Here is a 22502-nt window from a genome sequence, read left to right as displayed (position 1 = left end):
CAGCAGGAAATCTCTTGTTTTGAAAAATCTCTTTTGTAGGAGAATGGGCTTACCCTACCATAACCTGATAAAGGTAATTCCACATGCAGATGAAGTGTGTACCTCTCAGTTGATTAACAGCCCCAGTAACTGGAATAACCCGCTTCCGTACTGTATTTCTGCAAAAGTTCAGTTCACAGCAAGACCTCTCAGGAGCCAGTCATGCAGATAAGAGGCAGCAAAAAATGTCTTGGTATCTGAGGCATGCAGCAGCCTTGATGAAAACTCAAGGACTGTGGACAAATCACAAGGGAAGAAACTGCCCTGGAAATGTCTTGCCCACACACCTCAGATACTTCATGAAAAATGTTTCCCCTTGTTCTGCATCTGTTAAATAACCCAAGGGCATTGGACCTCTTTAGTGCATTGATCTCCGGTGGTTGCTGGGGCATATGGATCATTCTCCTAAATATCTTCTGAAAATGTCTCTCTCAGAAGAGATGTATGGAACTAACTTCTGGTGCTGATTAACACTCTTTTCTCCGAAGACTGAAGGAGTCCCCTTAGAAAAATAATAATCCCCCTGCTGATCGGAGGGATCCAGCACTCAGATCAGCCCACCAAAAGGATTGTATCAATAATAGTTACGGGATTGATGCCAGTGGAGGCACTGGCTCTGTGTGAGGATACAGTGCCATGCCAGAAGTATCAGCAGGGAGATTAGAACATGTTTGCAGCTTCCAAATGTGCCTTTGCAGAGATATTCCTACAGGACTATATAAGCAGCTGAAACAATACATGGACGGGAGCTGAAGGTCAATCCCAAAATCACATTAGGGAATGCTCAAAGTTCATCTTGGAGGGACTCAAATTCAATCACTCCAGAACAGAATATGAGGAGACTGTAAAGATAGTCATATAACAAAAATGCATACAGCATACAGTTTAGTAGCCACAATAACGGGTCCTCGAATCAGAGTGCCATTTTTGGGATCTGATCTATAGAGGAGTTCAAGTATATTAGTTCACAGAAAACCACTGTGGATAAGCAAAGAGAAAAAGGTGACAACAATACCATTTGATACTATTCAGCAGGGATCCTGGTTTTCTCTGATCTAAAAAATTCCTCAGTTTTCGGTTTAAAAAACCCCCCACAAATCAACACTTGAAAACCACTCAGAAGTCAATGTTAAGACTGAATATGCAGCCTTAGCTGTGGCCATCGTCTGTTAACATTACAAAAATGTCCTTACAGGATCATGTGCTCTCTCACGTACAGCGATACATTTTTCCCCATTACCTTTCTTGTTCTGTTGGCCATAAAGTCACTACAGCAGCTGCAGGACACTTGAGAGGAGGGGATACAGGAGACATTTAAAGCTGGAAAGCAAGCAAGCAAGAATTGTGCAATACTCAGTGCAAAGACAGAGCAGGAAACAGGGAGGGAAAGCTGAAAGTAGGCACAAGGAAACAGATGCCAAACAAAAAATTCCCCAAATAGTAATAATTCAGAAGAATAAAAATGTAGCTTCTTTTTTAGAGGTAGGAATTAATTGCAGTTACTTCTGAGCATCAATCATCTATGGACTGGCAGCTTCAAGAGACTTGAACATAATCTTAGTTTAAGATCCTTGGGGCAGGAACCACCCCTCTGTTCTGAGCCAAGGCACAGTATGCTCCTGGTCCATGATGAGGGCTCCTGGTGCTGCACAAACATGAACAATTAACAGTAATACTTCTCCAAAAGTGTCTGGAACCTGCCTAAGACACACATTGCAAAAAAGAGGTAAAAGTCTAAAGAAAGGTCTTGCTCTCCTTCAATCCCTAGGCTGATAAAAGACATCACTACCACCACTAAGCTCTTATATAGCACATTTAATCAGTAAATAAGTACTTTACAAAAAGTTGATAAAATTAACCCTTCAACCAAAATGTCTTAAATAACCAATTTACTCCTCAGCTTAGATGAATTTGCTCACACTGTTGTGCTTGCATCGGTGCAAGCAATACCACTCCTATCTCCCTGGTGCCACACTACAAGGGTATAGGGATCCAAGGGTATAGGAAAGACAGGGTATAGGGATCCCAATGTCCCTTGCACTGCCTTCCAGGCTCACTGCACTTTTGGCAGTCTCCGTGACATATATGGGAGGATACATGCTGACATCCCAGGGGACTGAGGCAGCTGGAGTTCAAAGATCCTGTCAGTACTTTTGCCTGCACCATTGTTAAATGGCTCTTCCAGCATGGGTGAGGCCCTGAACACTATTCTGCTCATTTTTAGGAACAGAAAGTAGTGAAGAGACTGCATCCTCATCTCCAAGGTGCTGGCTAAAGAAATCCACAGGTGAAAAGATCTGCTAGAGGAGAACATATGCTTTGATGCCAATCTCGCTTTATCTGTTCTTGAAGCAAAGCTTTCATGAAAAGCCAGCAAGCACTAAGCAGAGAAACCAGACTGGTGTATAGACTTGAGATTATCAGCAGGAGCTCCAAAACATCAGCATGTTGTTGAAGGCAACATGCATGAATTGTACTAAGCACAGAGAAGTGAATGATGAACATGGGGAATGTCATACTATTCCCAGAATCAGTATACACAAACACACTATAACGCTCTGAATTTGAACATGCTACAAGTTTGCATTAAAGACATGCCTAGAGGATATCACCTCATATTCGTATTGGTTAAATGAGAAATCAATTTAATAAGGGAAGATCCAAGGTAGAAGCAGTATCGATAGATTTGTTCAAGGTAATTCAGCACATCATGCTGCAGTTATCAGGCTGGGCAACATAACATAGGTGAGGGCTTCAGCATTCAATTCTCTAAATGTGGAGGTGCTATTTGTGGCACCATGTATCAATTTTGTGGCAACTTCATCTGTGAGAATACCACCAAGAAGGACTATTTCTCCATTGTCTGACAGGTCAGATGTCACATTAACACTGGCTGGCCTAGAAAAAGTCCATTAGTCTGAATATTTAAAATTCAGAGCTTTGAAAAACTGCTATGTAGATTTCCCCCCCCCCCCCCCCCCCCCAACTTTCCAACAAATATTAGAGCACAGGTGCTGTTCCACTTGTTACCATATTTACCCAAATCCAAAATTACTCAAATTTAAGATGACTTCCCCAATAATTGGATTCTATGCATGGACAATTATAAATGTTAAAAATTTCCATATATGGAACCTAAGGAAAGCAGATTGTGGAGGGATGAAGGAGCAGACTCCTGCTCCCTACTCCCCTACATGCCTGCCCCCACACTGCCTACCTCCTACCCTGACATCTCTTGCCTCCCCCCTGCCTGTGCTTGTTCCTGCACCCCCGGCTCGCCTCTGCAGCCAGCATACCTTGTTGCCTGCCTCCCCAACTCCACTCTCTACTTTTACTTTCTACTGCTGCTCTGCACCTCCAGGGCAACCAGCAGCAACACAGACCTGGCTTGGCCTGGCCTCTGCCCAGCTCAGCCAGAGAGAAGTGGCAGTAGCTCCTGGCCAGGCTAGATCAGGATTAGAGCAGAAGGTAAGAGGGAAGGGGGCCTTTGGCATAGGTAAGCAGGAGATGGGGGGTAGGCTGCCCCTAACTATGCTACCAAGTCCACATTTGATTTCCAAATAAATGAAAACTTAGTAGTTCCCACTATCCTCAGTGTATCTCTGAGTTTGTCTCCTTTATACACTAAATGCATTTTTCTTTTCCCTTTTTCTGATTTGAGTATGTTGCTGTTAAGCCATCAGCAGTGATTCTGAAATAGGGTGCCATAGCACCCCAAGGTGTGGCCAGATCCTTTGAAGGGTGTAATGTTGTGAGGACATAAGCAGGTAAGTACAGGCTTGGGGTTGTCACTGCCTGGCTAATTCCCCACCCCAACTGCTCAGTCCCTCTGATGCTATCATCATCTGCAATCCCTCGCAGTCAAGGATGATTGACTTCCATGACCGTCTTATGCGCGAGTCCGAAGATGGTTGACAAGATCTATCTGGGAATTGACAGACTCTGTTGCAGCTCAAGCACATGTTTCTGTGAGAGGTGGCTGGTTCTGTGTTCTTGATTTGGTCCGTGACATGCTGCATCTACCTCTTTCTTGCTTTTCCATCTCTTGTTTTCACCATAAGGTTTTGAAGTACTAAGATCCTTGCAGCAGACTATTCCCTCCATTTGGCACAGTCCTGAGCAGTAAGCCTGCCAGGAGTTGATGTCAGTGTTTGCATTTTTTCAAGTTGGCCTTGAGGACGTCCTTGAAGCCCTTTCTCTGCCCTCCTTTTGAGCATGCGCCTTTGGTGAGGTGGGAGAATAAAACTTGCTTCAGGATTCAGGAGTCAGACATCCAGACAAAGATGATCATCGCCTTGATGCTCATGGTGTTTGCTTGTGAGAGGATGCTAACGTTGGCATGTCTGTATTCCCACTGGATTCAAAGATTCTTCTGGAGGCAGCATTGATGGTATTTTTCCAGTGGCTTGAGATGTCTCCTGTACGTTGTCCACATCTCAGCTCCATACAGTAAGGTGGGGATCACGACTGCTTGATAAACCATGAGCTTGGTTTCAGATCTGATGTTGTGATCTTCAAACAACCATTTCCTCAGGTGTCCAAAGGCCTGAGGAATCCACATTTGAGACAATGCTGGATCTCTTCTAAGTGAGCTTTCTGCGTGAATTGGCTTCTGAGGTATGGGAAATACCCAAAGTTCTTCAGAACCTCACCATGAATCTGAATTACCGAATCAAGGATTTGTTGATGGAGGACCTTAGTCTTCTGAATATTAAGCATCAGTCCCGCTTTCTTGTATGCCTCAGTAAACAAGTCAACAATTGTCTGAATATCTGCTCGCGAGTAAGCACAGACTACAGCAACATCAGAGTACTGGAGCTCAATGATTGAGGACGTGGTGGTCTTGGTTTTGGCTCAGAGTTGGCTGAGATTAAGCCGTTTACCATCTGTTTGGGTAAACTGTTTAATCCACTCCAACTGAAAGCTTATTGGTGGTTAGATGTAGCATTGCAGTTAACCCCACCCCAACTGCTCAGCTCCTCTAATGATAAGATATATAAATTAGTTTATGGAATTAGATGCCACTCAATTCAGAAAAGTTATGGAGGGGTGCCTTGACCTCAGTGAGGGATGCCTCAGGTCCAGAAAGGCTGAGAGCCACTGGCATACTGAGTAAGTGACAGCACTTCACACAAGGAGAAACTGTAAAGATAACCATAAAGATTAACTGAAGTCCTGATCACTTGATACAGAATGAAAATAACAATAGAGATTATTTCTAAATTGGCCTCTTCCTAGAAAAAAGACAATTACAGAGAAGAAATTACTATTTATTGCCAGCATTTCTACATATAAAAATGCCACTGAGGTTGTACACTATTTTGACTGATGGTACTTTTTTTATTGGCCTCATGACTTCTCTGAGGAGACTGGGTATATCACTGGCTTAAAGAAGAGGTCCTCAACCTTTTGGCCAACAAGCCAGATGGGCAGCACCTCATCCTTCCATACACCGGATCTGGCAGGTCCCCATCCAGCTGCACAGAGTAGGGAGGGGGCACCCTGGCCCTATCCAGCCATGCAGTGAAGGGCATTTGGTCTGGTTCCAACCTGGCCCCTGCGGGGGGAAGGCTGTGACCTGGCCTCAATCCAGCCCTGTGGGGGACAGGGGCATGGCCTGGCCTCACAGGAAAAAGGGGCACAGCCAATCCCCAACCAGACCTGGCAGAGGGAAGGAGGCATGGGCTGGCTGGGAGGGGGAGAGCATGCATGGCCAGGGCTCAAACCAACTGCACAAGAAAAGGGTCATGGTTTAGCTCTGACTTGCTCTATGGGGCTTGGAATTTTGGTAGTGGCAAGGGGTGGTAGTACTGGCACTGCTCCCCCACCACCAAATTTTGCAACTCATGGGGAGCCCCACAGGCCAGATTCCAAGACTCCGCAGGCCACATTTAGCCCCTGGGCAAAAGGTAGAGTACCCCTGTCTTAAAGGATATGCTGGAAATTAAAAAAAATATTTAGTTATGGTCCTTGTCATTTTTGTTTGAAAAGGATGCTTTAAGTGTGTGGCAAGTCCTCATATTAGAAATTAATAACTAGAATTGTGATAATTTGACATTTTCAAAAGTTTCAGATTTTCTATTGGCTTGGATTAGAAACCTGGAGGTTCTTAGAATATACGAGTAAACATCATAAAAACTGAAAACAAAAATGTGCACCCACACCAGGCAGTGGATAGAAGCACAGAGATGCCCCATCATGTGAGAGACAAACAGCAAGCAAAACCACTTGCATAGAAGGATAAGAGGCAAAAGAACAATGACCACTGTCTACAGCAAATGGCAAGCAGAAAAGGATTTTCTAATGACTGCAGAAGTAAAATCAATCAAAAACTTTCCAATATAAATCTTTAACCTACAAAAGTGACACAATTTTAAATGGATGGAGTTCAGGGGGAATTAACTGATTCAAAGTATGGTTAAGGGCCTACAGACCAAGCCTTACGAGGAGAGACTAGAGAAACTGGATCTATTCAGTCTCCGCAAGAGAAGGTTGAGAGGCGACCTTGTGGCTGCCTATAAGTTCATCACGGGGGCACAGAAGGGAATTGGTGAGGTTTTATTCACCAAGGCGCCCCCGGGGGTTACAAGAAATAATGGCCACAAGCTAGCAGAGAGCAGATTTAGATTGGACATTAGGAAGAACTTCTTCACAGTTCGAGTGGCCAAGGTCTGGAACGGGCTCCCAAGGGAGGTGGTGCTCTCCCCTACCCTGGGGGTCTTCAAGAGGAGGTTAGATGAGTATCTAGCTGGGGTCATCTAGACCCAGCACTCTTTCCTGCTTATGCAGGGGGTCGGACTCGATGATTTATTGAGGTCCCTTCTGACCCTAACATCTATGAATCTATTAATCAAATCTAGAAAAGAAAATGACTGCTGTACTACGTAGAAATTAAGAAATGTAATAATAGGTGATGGGATGCTTTATCACAGGGCTGTCCATATGGTGGCCCAGGAGCTGCATGCAGCCTGCAAAATATTAAATTGCAGCCCCTGAACTCCCACCTGGCTGCTGACCCTCTATTGCTCCAGCTGCAGCAGCAGCAGCAGCCAGAGGCTCCAGGGTCTCTCTGGCTTGCCTTTCTTAACCTTGCCCCTACCCATATCCCTGCCCCAGGGGATGGGGCAGTACAGCACAGCACAGCATTCAGTCCCAGGGGAGCCCATAGCCCAGGGTACCTGAACACTGCAATACAGCAGGAGGGGAAGGGGGCACTGGGAGCAGTAGCAGTGAGGGGGGTTAGGGGGGAGCACAATGCAGTGAGGGGTGGGTGAAGTGCAGTGGGGGGGCAGCTGGATACATATGAAAGCAGGGGGACACAGAAAGCAGCAGTGCAAGGGCACTCAGATGGATGGTGCAGTGGGGAACAGAGCCAGGTGGCTCCCAAGATCCATGTCTCATGCTGGTGCAGGTCCTGCTAGTGTGGGCTGAGGGAATGTGTCCCCTGGCCACTTAGAAGTTAGACAGCCCCGTCTGATCGGATACAAGGCCCGTTTGATCAGATACATTGATATAGGAAATCATAAGTTGAGTGCGAGAGTGAAAGAAGATCAAACAAGCAACCACCTGGAAAAGTGAAAAAGCTAATGTCCTTAGAAAGGAGTGTAAAAGCTATAGAAGACAGGATGTGAGAAATGGTGCCAGCCTGGCATACAGGACCTTATCACTGCAAATTCTAGAGCAAGCGTGTAAAGGAAGTTTCACTGGTGTGTGGAAAAGATGAGATGTGTGAAGCTTCAGTTAGGATGCAATGAGAAATCTAGGTGTATAAAATGGAGCAAGATGGAGAGGTCCTTTGCTAGTGTGGGCTAATCTACAGGAGCCAGCCAGAATGGGAGAACAAGACTCTCCCTTGCTGGCCCAGATGTAAGAACTCTGATCAAATGCTATTAACTCTAATTACTGTGTAGATGCAGTCACTTACAAGTACTGTAACATGGATATCTAATGCATAGACAGGGTTGGATTAACCCTTTAGGTGACCCTAAGAAAACAAACTCGTGGGCCCCTACTTTATACTGTATATTTAATAATAATTCTAATATTATAAAAACTTTAGTCTGCCTGTCTGTCTGTAATGCTTTATTCGCACTCCGATTGGTTATCTGAAACAATGAATCAGAGTGCTCTAAGAGCGTTCCAGACAGGAGGTGGCAACATGGCGGAGCCCCACCATGACAGCAGCAATGGAGCAGATGACGAATGTGGGACGAAGCCAGCCCTTGCCCCCCAGAGGAGACAGTGGTGGCACAGGGTGCAGGTTGAGGGGGATGGAGAAGACAGTGGAGGAAGCTTTCCCCCCCCTGCTCCTGGAAGGCGGCAGTGCAGGGTGCTGGCCATGCAGCACTGACATCACTCCCCCACTCTGGCCTCACCGCTGCTACCACCACCGGACCCCAACAAAACCCAGCAGAGAGAGGGAGGCAGCGGGGAGGAGGGGGGAAGAGAAGTGGGAAGGGTGGGGGGGGCACAGTGGTAGTGCCCTGCTGCAGCCGCCGGGTGCTGAGAACAGCCGGGAGGAAGGGAGGGGAGCCAAGGGGGGAGAGGGTTGCACGTGGCCAGATGTGCGGCAGTGACAGTGTGGGGTGGGGGCTGTGGCACATCTGGGCCCCTTCTTGACTTAGGGCCCCAGGCATGTGCCTAGGTTGCCTATGCATTAATCCAGCACTGTGCATAGTTAGTATTTTGTTACAGTATTTTAGAGTTTAATTTAAAGTGACTGTATAACTTCTATTGGTCTTTGGATTTAATAAAGGCATTTTAGCTGAATTACTGACTCGGTGATTCAAAATCCAATATACTGATAGCTAGTAATCTACTAAAAAAGCTTACATGTTTTAACTATTCCTTTGAACATGTCAGTCTTCACAGAAAAAAAATGCCCACATAGTCTAGTAGTATAATCACTGGGTATGAGTCAGAACATCCTGACATCTTATACCAGACTTAATCTTGATCCCTCTGTGGCTCCGGGTACAATGCTTAAGGCTGCACAAGTGATTCCTAATTTTGCTTCCCAACCAAGATATATAGCGCCTGATTTTCAGAGACATTGAACATATTCAGCTCCTACCAGCTTCAGTGTAAACCGGGCATGCTGAGTCTAACATTGAATCTTAGACTTCTCAGGTCTCCAAAACCTGAAACATTCAAATTTAGTGGACAACTGACAATGCTGGTCTTAACTGTTTAGACCTTTATTTCCCTACCGTTAAACAAGTAACATGGTTATACTTACCTGCTTCAGAAGGAATGTATAAGGAATAAAGTACTTTTTGCACGTACAAAAACAGTGACAAAAAATGTAACACTCTTAATACAAATCCAAAGCAACTCCCCCTCCCTGAAACAAAATTTGTCAAACTTATCCTTAGTGAGAGCAGTTTCCTATAATTCAGTCCTTCTGAACAGTCTCACGCACCGTAAAATTAGGGCAAGTTGGTTATTTTACAATGACATATCATGACCAGGCACAGCTTTTGTTTGTTAGCAAGGCAAGTTCCTATTTTCTTCTATACTTCCTCAATTTAGCAAGTGATGAAATTCAGGCACTAAAGATGACACTGTTTGGTTTTGCAACACATCAGGGCTTTAGAAAAATTCAGTATGAACTAGAAGTGGCCAGATAGATACAATAGGAAACTGTTCCTCCAAAGGAAATTGCAAACTGAAGTCAAAGAGGAAGACACAGAGTAGCATTAACTGTTCGGAAAGTTTAAAGAACATTAAGCAGGAACAGCTATATGTGAAGAAACTACGTGTGACCACAAGTACAAGCTGAACATTCTAGCTATGGCATATTTTGGACTGTATATCTGCCTTGTTAATATGTCTCCAATTAAAAAGAGCAATTTACAATATGTCTTGGGTCTTGTGCCAAATTACATTTGTTCTAAAGGGACAAAAAAAAGTATGTTGTCTCCTATTATAGTCTGTTACACTGGAACCAACTTACCAATGGCATATGCTAGATGTAGCTGCCCTTAAAGTTTGTAAATGCCAAGTAGAAAACATTAATTCTTTTATCCATTTCCTAGGACCAGAAACATGTGCTAAAAGTATTTAAACTGAAATGCTTCCATCTTGTTCTGTCCACAACTGGCTCCTCTACTATCCCCAGGGCCATATGATCTTAGTCTCTGGTCCTAATGGAAGGTCAAGGCCCACCCAACCACTATGGAGCAATAGCAAAGATATGACTATTTTTGCTACACTTGCCTGGCACTACCAACTCATGCATATGTAACGGTTACAGAGTAACAACCGATGTGCAGTGCTAAGTAGCAGTTTCTCTTCCCCTTTGAATCTACTCCAAGCATACACTTATCTGTACCCTGCTTAAGGGGTCAACAAGCTACAGTCCAAGCCATTTCATCCAGCCCATGGAACATGGGGCTTCAACAAGTGGTGAGAAGTACCAGCAGCATCACAGAAAGAATATGGGGGAGGAGTGCATGTGGCCATACAGGCCAGGGTGGTAGCAGCCCGTACTTGGACCTAAGTTCCATTAAACAACTGATGATCCCTGCCCTAGATAGAACTGTACTTCAAAATTGTTCCAGGTAGATGCAGATAAGTACATTGTTATTTTTAACACTCAAGTATGAAATGTTTTAAATGCTTAGGTATGGCCAGATGCTAGAACAGCATTAACTGGTTAGCAGAACTCCATTCCCCTTCACTGAACTCTGCACAAGGAAAAAGCACGTAAAAAACGATCCCATAAATTCAGATACAATTATGCACACAATACCTGTGCAAATACTTGCCAGTTACCTATTGTTATATCAAAATATGAACAAGAATGCATAGCTTTAGCTGCCATCACTTAACAATGTGGCTTGCCATGTTTGTGTCTTGAATTTTACCTTGGCAATCAGTAAGCTATGGCTGTGTACACACATTAAAATAATCTGGGAGAATTCTCCCAGGTTTGCTCTCCTGGTAGAGAAACTTACCCAGAGTCATGTGTACACACATTCAAAGACTGAGGCCCTGAAGAGTGGAGAGCTTGCAGTACTGACATTGTGCAGCCAAGAAGGGCCCTTTGCACACCTCTCTGTGCTCTGCAAACTCCCTTAGTCTGCCTGGTAACAGTTGTCAGCAATACATTCAGCAGCTCTGATTGGCTGAACCAGACTGCCTATGATCAGCCTGCGTCTTTCTGCAGCACAATGTGGAGATTGTGAAGACAGTGTGTTCCTCTCCTTGCTGGAGCAGCAGAATCCAGTGAGTGACACTGTCCCCCTGGGGAGCCAGAGGGATGCAGGAGGACTATGCTCTTTTCTGAGAGAAGCAGTGCTGGTATGTAGAGACATATGCTCTCCCAAGAAAAACAATGTCTGTATGAGGCCTACAACTCTACCAAGTGATCTGAAAGCAAAGCCAGAAGGACTGTGCTGAATGCAGCTATATATACATTTTACAAAAGCTGTATCATTTAATAGGTTTGTTTTAATTTACCAAACTTATCTTAATGCTGTACCTACATCCCTGTGTAAAGTTTGTACACCTGGTAAATTCTGAGAACATACACTGTAAAAGGCAACCAACCTTCAACTTAATCAGGGCTATTTAAAAAAAAGAAAAAAGAAAAAAAATTCTCAATGAGATTTTGCTTTCCTGATCAAATATAGTTTGCTTAGCCTAAAAGCTCACGTGTCTCTGAAAAACAGACCTACCAGGTTTTGGTCCTCATTTGACTTGAGATGTGCTCTCATAAAAAATATACAGCATGATGAACTATCTTGGGGTCCTCCTTCTGCCTCTATCTCCAACTACTTCTAATATTCTAGCATTAAATCTCTCTTCAAGAGATGAAAAACAGAAAAATGGGTGCCCTTTGACTATATGCATGTACCTAACTCTGTCTGCCTGTTAACATTTGATAGTATTACTGCTTCTGCAATAAAGGATATTTTTTTTCCATTTGCAAAAGAAAGGCTTTTTTTTTGTTCGTTTTGGACCAGAGAAGAAAGTTTACTGGGCAAATGTTAAATAGAAAGAAGGCAAAGAAAATATAAAAAGTTACAGTATTTGAGGCTTGAGAGTAAGATATACAGCATGGGGACTGGGGAATGGAGAGCATAGGGAGAGGAGGAAATTGAGAGATAAGTGGTGGTCAACAGGGGTGTGCAAAACAGGCCTTATTCGATTCAGATTCGGCCCGAATTGGGGACAGTGATTCAGCCAAATCTGAAGATTTAATGCTGATTCAGAGAATCAGCGATTTAGACATAGACACAGCTTTAAATTTTTTTCTACATACCTCGAGGTACCAGGCATGGCTCATGAATGCTGCAATGCTGGGGCAGATGGAATGTCCCACAGGAGTGTCTATGTCTGAATCACTCAGGGGGGGGGGGGGGGGGGGGGGGGGGAGGAGGCACGTGCTCAATGGCAAACCCGGAAGTGGACTGGAAGTACTTCCGGTCCACTTCCGTGTCCACTGGGGAGTGTGCAGCAGAGGCCACCCCCCACATCCCCCCAGCTTGGCAATCGGTCATAGGGGGGACCCCAGGTGGCCCCTCAGACCCAAACAATGACACCAGTCGCCAAGCCAGGGGGTGCAGGCCCCCCCCCCGCTCTCCAGTGGACTTAGAAATTAACCAGAAGTGTTACTGGTCCACTTCCGGGTCTGCTGCTGAGCATGCTGGGGAACTCCCCATGCTTCTGTGGGATGCTCCATGCGCCCCAGCATCTCAGCATTCATGAGCCACCTGCTACCGATGCAGAAAAAACATTTAAAGCTGCGTCTATGTCCGAATCGCCAAATCTTTCCAAATCTCTCCAAATTGATTCGGAGGGTTCTGATTCAATTCGGATTTGGAGGTTTGGCCACTGAATCAGGCTGAATCTACACTGAATCAAATCAGGGATTGAAGCTTTGCACAGCCCTAGTATTCAACTCATAACTGTACTGCTTTAAGGCTAGGGATAGAAATTACACATAGATTCATAGGTGCTGGAGGCAGAAGGGACCTCAACAGATCATCGAGTCCGACTCCCTGCCAAGGCAGGAAAGGGGTCAGACAACACTAGCCAGATGCATGATACCAGAAGAATTACTTGTCTAGTAAATAAAATTGTCAATAAGCTTACTTAGCAAAAATAGGGAAAAGGGAACTTTTGCCCATTCTTTTGTTGCATGATTATGCTTCATTTTGGGAGATTTTATTAACCTATCACCAAATTGAATGTCTAAAAATTCATAATCTAAAATTCAGATGCATTGCAGTAAGTATATTTTCCCTAACATTATTTCTGAATAAAATATATACAGTGGTATAAGTGATAGAAAACTGGTTCGTAACTGTAACACAACAGAACTTCAGCGCACACAAACTGCTTTCAAACTGTCTAAAACCAGTTTAAGACAAACCTGGATGCATGTAGTATCAGACTTAACTGATCAGGTTAAATTGGTTTACTGAACTTCTATCCCAGATCCCCTCTAGATTCAAGTTAACTCACAGTTCCTAATGGCTGCATTTTAGGAATCAAAAGTGAATGTCTGTTCACTTGCTTATCAGTTCAGTCTACACAGTTTAGACTAACCTCTGAAGATTGAATTGATTCAGGCTTGGGCTTTTTAACTGTCTTTACTTAGCCTAAGAGATTGAAGTCGAGGTGTTTCATTAATATTTGAGAATTTATCAAAAAAAGAACAGATATTTAAGCCTCAATTAGTATAGAAAATTTTAACTAATAATGCATGTAGTAAATAGCAGCACCCTTTAAACAGATTGTTAGAGGCTTGCATCTAGTTTGCACAAAATGAAACAAGGAGCAGCACCCTTGTTTTCTTTATGTAGATATGCAGGTCACTGCGATCAAGAGGGATCATTATTTACTAAAATCTGAGGCTTCTGAAAGTCATGTGCCTGCATTGAAGACAAAGTCACCTCCATGTCACCTCCACCAAAAAGGTTAAGCAACACAGCTGCACAAAGTTAGGTGTTTAAAAACTCTGCCGGGTCAATTAAGTCACACCCTCCTGTAAGCCTCCTTTTGTTACCTTAAGTATGGTGGTGGTACTCCTTGGCTTTTGCCAGCTGGATAGTTTACTCCTCATCACTCTTCCCCCCTGCCCCACTCCTCTTATGGAGCTTCTAAGGTTCAAGGAAGAAAAATAAGTTATTGTAGGTCTCTCCATGCTCAAATTGCAAATGGTAAAGTTCAATTAAGACAAGGTCTGACAAGACTGGCCCTTGCTTTTACCCTTACTAAAGTTTTGCTGCTGCTTCCTATTCTGTCCTGCCAAAGGCAGCAGCACAGGAAACCCACTGAACAAGAAGGAAGGCAAAATGATGAGCATAGGTACTCAAAAGGAGATAGAAGCAGCATTTTCACAGATTTATGCAGAGTGGTTTGGATTTAATTCACAATTTAAATCACAGGCCAGGATGTCTCAATTTAATCATTTTTTTCTACCAAAAGTGCATTCTTGCTGTTCGATATCCTTTATTCATTTAACTTCTTGAAACTTTGTACTTTTAGAGGAAGGTAAGAGCTTGACTCTGTACACAAAAACTTGCAGAGAGAGAAGACTGCTGATGGGTAGGTAATCAGGTCTGTTATCGCTCATCTCCACATACCGCTGTTAAGGAGGTTATCTCTGGAGACACAAATCCAGTATGAGAACTGAAACTAAGCATCAAAGAGATGCTTAATGGGATCTTCTAGACTGAGTACTGAGTCCCATTGGATACAATGGTTTTCTTTAATCTTTACTAATCTATAGAGAAGCCTCTAGGAACCCCATAAGATTGCACCCCTAATTTAGTCCATGGCCTGTTGTGACCCATTTATAAAACTTTTCTAAAAAGGTTACCTGAATATATTGTCTCAAATAGTACATAATTAGAAGTTATAATCCCTATTCCATGATAATATCTTTGAGCTTTAGCATTATCTTAAATTAAAACTATCTTTATATAGGGTTTAAAAAAAAAAAAAAAAGCATCACATCTTAACAAAAAAAATTAAATAAAAAAAATTATTTAAATTTGTTAAAAACCCTATTTTAAAAGTTTTTTTTAAACCACTGATTTTTATCCACCCTGGATTTATGTGACAAACAAGAATTTATGTTAACTTGACAAAAAGATAACTATCAGTCACTTTTGCTGCTGCATAATCCCAGTATAGGGGGGGACACTGATTAAACAAAGGACAGTGACCATCGGCCATACTGTAAATCTCCACAGGTGATCTAGTCTATGCTGAGGTGCCAAGTGTGAATATTGATTGTAAATAAAAACAGACAAAGATCATAAATATTGTACTAATTGGACTGTTTAGTTACACAGTTGCTCTTATCTACCATACTTCAGAGAACTCCTCTCCCCACTTTGGAAGGAAAAGGATGCTACCTAATCATCAAAGCAATCTCTCCATTGAATACAAGCAATAATAATAATATCTACTGTATATTATATAAATACAGTGAAATACAACCACAGACACTTAGTAATCCATGAAAGAACAAAACGACCAGCTCCTTTACCCTGTAATTTTAGGAAAGAGACACTGAAAGCTTATGATTAAGGCTTCTGTCATAACCCATATAGGTAACAGCATAGGCAGCATCTGTTTTTCTCTACTGTGCTATGGAAGACTTTAAAAGGTCTTAAAATGTCACTAAACTCTATAAAAAGTGGGATTTAAAACAATCAAAACAGACTGATCTGCCTTTACACAGGTCATTTAGTACTCAGTCCACAAGCCATGCAGTTGTATAGCCTTGACCTATACAATAGGATTACTGTATTATCTATTTCAGAGGCAAAAATTTTTAACTATTTTGTTTTTGTCAACCTTTGTATACAGATATTTCATTAGAAAATGCTACAGAATTATTTTATATGAATTCCACAGACATTCCAGGACAAAGTTTCTCTAGAAAAAGTAAATTCGGGAATAATATGGAACTGACTCACTTGAACCCCTTGATCAGGAGCAGTCCCAGCCCAATAACCTACTAAGCAGCATGGCCTCAGAAGAGGTAACTGTGTATTATGAATTGGGTGGAAGCCAAGACATCTTATTTAACAAAATCACATTTCAATAGTTGGGGTGGATGGAGGATAGAAGGCAAATAAGGGAAGAGAAATGTAGATGTACTACCCTTTCCAGTAGCACTCCTGTTTACATTTTTCCCTTTGGTGGACACACTTTTCCACCTGGAAATTTCACTTTCAGAGTGAATAGTAACCACCATGAAAACATCTACTGCATTTGTCTGGCTAGCCTCCTTTCTTTTTTAAATTAATGTGATATTTTAAAATATTTTAAATTTCAGAATTGGAACATACAGACAGACACATGCTCATATGTACACCAAGCTAGAAAACAGATGATGGATATGACTGACAAAAGCCCAAGAGAGGCATCACATTCCACAGCTTTTACTAGACAACAATAGTACAAATCATCTTGACACATGAACATTTGGATATCTCTTGTTTTTTTTAATCTACTGCATAACACAGATCAGTTGTTAAGCCCAAAGCAGTTTATTGTATTGAGAGGTCCCCTTCCCAATTACATAATATTAGCTCAACAGTTTCTGAAGTATCCTTTTTTTTTAATCCAATTATTCTATCAATACTTCTCTCTTAATATACGTTTATTATTAACTTTCAAAAAAAGTATATGCTGTTCTTTATACTTTCCCAAAGAATAGCAAATAAGTAAGAGAGTGTCAATGGAAATATACAAGTAAGGAAAGTAAAATACTATCTTGCAGCAATGGGATATAAACATGATAAAGATTGAAAGGAGCACACCCTATAAAGTAATCAAAATCAGCAAACACCAAGTAGAACTATTTGATGGAGGGGATGAAGGGAGAGGAGTCAGAGCTTTTCTATTCCTTGTCTTTCCCTTCTTCTCTCTCTTTTGGGTGTGGTAAAGAGAAAGAAGAATTAATATATCTTTTTAAATTTTGCCCTGAAACCAAATGACAGATTTTAAATAACTGCAAATGAGTGACACCTAGTGATGAGCACAAATCTGATCAGCCTCTACTCTCCCACACAGTCAAGATAAGACAGCAAGCTCTGACAGGTAGCTCAAGAGTGGGTGTTGAGGCATGGGAACCTTGTACTGCTATGTTTCTCTCCCTTAAAATTTAATATCAGGTGAGCCAAGACCCAAAACTTGATACATGGGTACAAAACAAGATGCTAATGGAGCGAAATGGCAAAGAAATGTCAATGAGAAGCTGAATTCTCATCTTTAAATTGACTTCTCCCTTCTTTCTTGCATATCTATCCTTCCCCCATCTGGGCATAAATTGCCCCAGAGATTTTATTCATTTAGATTTAAAAAAAAGAAAGAAAGAAAGAAGGGTAACTGGATTTCCTTTCTGATCTTATAATATTAAGAACTGATTTAGAGAGAGCTAAATGATATCTCTAGATTTACATACATTATAGCTAGCATCCAGTTTAAATAGTTTTACAAGGTTGTCAAACAGACTTTTATTTTGCCAGTAGTTCCAAAATAATTGCTCAGAGAGCAGTTACTGGAAGTGAGGGGGATGGGAGGGAATGGAGTGTGACTTGTGGTAGGGTTACAGGAAGGAAAAGTACGCTACTATGCAAAGTAGCAACAACAAAGTCCCCTGAAAAGGAAACTGGAATAAGCCAAAAAAAAATGATGCTGATTTTTTACCACCATAACCTATTACAGTCCCTTAGGAGAGACACTCCCTTCCCCGCCCAAGCAGAGAAGCTTTTTTAAATGTGCATATTTTTATGGCAATAAAGATATATATTTAAAAAACAGCCCTAAACATACTGAAGAGAGAGAAGCAGAAACTTGACAAGGGAAGGGGACACGAACCAATGTGACCATTGCTGCATTAATGCAGTTCATGCCACTAGATCTAGTTCCGTCACAAGCAAGATTTTGTCATTGAGACTTCAGTAGTAGTTCCAGCATTGAAGATACAGGATATATATCTTGAGGTCAAGATTGATGCAGGGAGGAAATAAAGAAAGGGGACAAAAGAAAAAAGAAGTCACAAATTACAGGTTTCGCTTTATATTCTTTATCTCCTCAAAAATATATAAGAATGACCTGTCTTTCTCTACATACCAATATTTTTAAAAAATAACTTAAAAGCCTTAGCTTCTCTGGGGGTTTAGGTTGTGGAAAACTAACACAACAGAGCCACCTATCATGTGAAGACAAGACTGACATTCTTCACCCAACGAGAGCCTACGCTGAAACTTATTTGAATGAACTTGACCCAGGTTGGCTTCGGACCAGCATTCAACGTCACTAAATGATTTAACAGAACACAGTGTTCTTGGCAAGAACACAAAAATGTGTTGAAATACATGCTGGGGAGGGAAAAAAAAATCAGTGTACGTTTCAAATGAATAAAAAGGTAGTAAATTCAAAGACAGCAGTAGTTATTTGAATACAGATTTGCTGCAGGATTTTATTTTTAATCTCTACTAGTCTTTCATTCAACAACAAGGTACATTCAGGGACATAATTCTCCTTGAGACAAGCCCTTCCCTCTCCAAATCCCAGCCTACGCGTTCTCCCTCTCCTTCCCCTCCTCACCTCCCACAATGCTGTACCTGGAAAATTCCAGTGTACCTTTTAGCGAGTAAGCAAAGGGAGTGACAGCCTGTAAAGCCAGAAACAATTCATGACTCACTTCCGCTCAAAACCTTCAAGTTAAAAGCTATACTGCAGGCATCTCACGCAACCTTTCCATACTGGATAATCTGTTATAATGTTATGTCATTCATAAATGGATTATGTTAACTCTTCATCACAAGATAAAAAGCAAACAAACGGGAGGACAGACAAAATAAACTTAATGTACCTGCACTAAATGTACTTCCTCTATATAGTTATATAGCCTTTATATCTCCTTTCTCATTTCCTCCCACCTGGATTACAATTTTCTCTTCAAGGCTCAAGTTCAAGTCCCTTTCCCTTGGTTTTTCCCTTCTTCCGTTTCCAGTGTATCATTTTCCCCTCCAGTCACAACTCGGTACAGAATGAAAAGTAGCAACAGCTCACCATCCCAAGCTGAGAGGCTTTCCCAGGTTCTCATCAAGTGGGTCACCCATTATTTATCCCATTAATTAGGAAGCATTTCCTGCCTTGTGTGACTCCATCACTGACCCTCAAGTGCAAGTTTCACATTACAGAAACATCCTGCAAACAGGCCACAGTGAACAATGAAGCCAGGAGTATTAATCCAGGTTCATTCTCAAAACCTTCCATACAAAAACCCAGCATGCAGCCTGAGTTGGACAGTAGAAAACATATAACAGAATATGAAGGTGCTCTTTTACATCAGTTGGTAAAATACAAAATTGTGCGCTAGTAGCACATAAGCAGCTGGAAACACAAGCCCATTTTGAGATCCTAAAACAGGCATGGGAGGACAGGGGGACAGGCAGAGGAAAAGGGAGAGCAGGTTTCTGTTAAATTTTTTGCATGCTTGGTTGTCCTTCTCTGGATAAATATATCCTAAAATAAAATGTCTGGGGGAAGAAGAGGTACAAATATTAGTTCCGCCACAGTAGAAACAACATACAACACTTTTGGTAGGAATAATCTGACTTAAAAACCAAATTAAAAAATGTCAATAATGATTTAAGTGGAAGATGGAGTTAGTTTTTTAATTATTAATTTAAAATCCCTTTGCAAACATTTAAATCAATCTGACAGGATCAAGTGAGAATTCTCAGACCATCTGCTTTCTGTAAGCATTGTGGAAGTCCGTAATTCCAGTTTCCTAGGATTCAAGAATGGTCACATGCTGGACAAAAGTCTAAGTGAATTCAAGATAGTAGACAAGATTGGGAAAAAAAGACAGAATTCAACAACAAAAGCTAGAGAGAGCATGAAGATTGATGAGCGTAGTGATTACACAGGGGTTGATGTGACTGTGCTGCAGTGGGGAAAGCCATGGCAGGGGCGGAGTCAAGCAGTCTAACCCAGACCCTTTGCCCCCTGCTGCCTGCCCCCCACCACCACTTGCTCACCTGCAGCTTGACATCCCCCCACCCCATGCCTGCAACCCCCAGCTCCTTCCCTTCCACTGCTTACCCCTCCAGTCCCCCTGCCATGCTGCATGCACTTCTAGACACCTGCACCTACTGCCCCTTGCTTCCTCCACAGCCTGTTCCCCCTGTTTCCCCAACCACCTCTTACCCCCAGTCCTGACTACAATCCCACTCTGGCCTGGGACATAGAGTGCATGATAGCTCCACCCCTACCCAGCCAGGCAGCAGTGGTTGTGGTGACAGCCACTTCTGCTCCAGCTCTGGCCCCAGCCCACAGGTGCCAGAGCTGGAGCCGATGCCACTGCAGCCCCATGCTGCTCGGCCAGGCAAGGGCTGGAGCTATCATGTGCTTCATGCCCCAGGTCAGGATGAAACCAGAGCTGGTGCTGAAACTGAAGGTAAGTGGTAGGGTGTTGGGGACAGCAGGGAGGGCAATGGCAGTGCAGGAAAGGTGACTGCTGCAGCTACAACCCTGGAGAAGTTGCTGGAGCCACAACTAATACCTACAACCCCCATTTTTCCCCGCCTCTGTAAACAGAAAAAAAACCTCATCTTGGATTTGAGTAAATATAGTATTCAGTAAAGCAGTTATTAGATACTATATTTTATGCCATAAGCACTGAAGAAATTGGCTCTCCAGCCCCTTAACCGAAAATAAAAAAGTATGAAGAAAATATACCACCCAATCATATGGATAGAAAGAAGAAAACAGCATGTACTGGAGGCAAGAAACCACAAAACTTGCTCTTGGTGTTTACTATGAAGCTTATTTTGGAAGTTTATTTTAAAATAAACTTTGGAATGATTAAAATATTACAAAATTACAGATCAATTTTCTTTGAAAACCTATCCCGATATCCTTGCCTCTCTCCTAACAGTACCTTGGCTTTCCTTGCCAAGTTCAATTGAATCTGAAAGTTTCCCTGAGAACCAGATGCACAGGTTACTGCGGTTTTCAAAAGCCACTCCCTGTTGGTTAGTTGGACAAACCACAGAAGACTGCCATAATCTCTAAGAGGGCAGAGTTGAAAGGAGGATGTGACACACTTACCACAGTCATGCAGGCTACTCGTTTTAATAATACGCAAGCCGTTTATAATCTCTAAGCAAACGCATGAGACTATTAGCTCAGGCAGGATAAGACTAATTTTTCAATGTATCGTAAAATTATGTACTGAGTGAGCTCATTTGTTTGCTGTGCTCTTTTTATGTCAGATTCACATCTGTGTTAGAAGAAATTGTTCAATCTCTTGTAGGAGGTCATTGTCACCACTTCAGTTGGTTTCTCCAATTAGAAAACCAGAAAGATATGATTTCTATTCTTCTCCTATCACCTACTCTCCCAAAAAGATTCAGGATTTTTGTTCGTTGAATTCTGGAAAAAAAAAATTCCTGCGTCTTTCCAAGACTTTAAGGTGGTTTAACATTGCGCACCCTGTTAGCTGCACAAAGACCAAAAAGAGATCAACATATTTCCCTGACTAATGAATTCAAGAATTCAGTTGTGGCATTCTCATTACAGTATAACCTTAAATCAGAATCTCCTCTTCCTTTCCTCCATGCATCTGTTTTCCCAAGAATAAAATGACCCATTCCTTGAGCATTTTTCATATTACCCCACAGGTGAAATCTAACCTATCCATGCCTCTTCCACCATTACTGTCCAGTATGTATGAAATGGACAACATAAGGCTAACTGGAGTTATGTATTTGCAGGTAGAAAGAAGCTGAGCACAAGGGAATGCTTTAGAGGTAAATAAGACAGATTTTGAAAAAAGAACGCCTGATGCTAATGAAAAAAAGGAAACAAAACTCTTAATACTTAAAAAGAACACTAATATATTCCAGCTTCATTATCACAAAAGCTTACTCATTTAAAAAAGTTAGGTCATTTGATTGTAAAGCAAACAGCGATTACTGGCAACAGTCAATAATGCTGCAGAACCTGACAGCCTGACACAGTTGCCTACTTCTCCCCCCCGTCTTTTTTCACCACAGTTCATATGTCGACTTACAGGATATTTTTTTCTGGATATCTACATTCTGGATCAAGGTAAAGAACCAGAGACACCTAGCAATAATATCAGTTTGACCCACAATGGAAAAGCAGCTTCAAAATCTTTGGAACATACAAGGAAGTAAATATTCAAAAGCATTAAAAGCACCAGGTGTCTAAATTTGGAGCTCATGCATTCAGCAAAAAATCACGTGGCAACTGATAATCATGCAGCCTGCAGATGGGCAAAATATACAGAGCAGGAGGGACAGAATTAAGGTTAGTGTTAGAACTCAAGAGCTAGAAACTGAGGAATTCAGATACTTGCTTCCAATGAAATACCCTATCATTTTACATAACACCCTCTTCACATGCATGCTCTCCAAATATAACATTAAGAAAAGAAATATGTAGAAAATAAG

General features: G+C 42.1%; 1 protein-coding gene across 9 annotated transcripts in view; it reads right to left on the bottom strand.

The window, feature by feature from the left end:
- Positions 1-22502, bottom strand: part of SPIDR (scaffold protein involved in DNA repair) — a 357525-nt gene that overhangs the window by 282648 nt on the left and 52375 nt on the right. The window contains exon 1 of one of the 9 annotated variants that reach the window (XR_003093442.1): positions 1280-1363. The exons of the other annotated variants lie outside the window; for them this stretch is intronic. The gene's annotated coding sequence lies outside the window, so the exon portion shown is untranslated. Of the gene's footprint in view, positions 1-1279; positions 1364-22502 lie in introns of those variants that run through there. 9 annotated transcript variants of the gene reach the window in all.

Source organism: Alligator sinensis, unplaced genomic scaffold (genome assembly GCF_000455745.1).
Source record: "Alligator sinensis unplaced genomic scaffold, ASM45574v1 scaffold615_1, whole genome shotgun sequence".
Classification (NCBI taxonomy): domain Eukaryota; kingdom Metazoa; phylum Chordata; order Crocodylia; family Alligatoridae; genus Alligator; species Alligator sinensis.
Note: the sequence above shows the minus strand (reverse complement) of the source record. Positions and strands in the feature narration are given on the sequence as shown.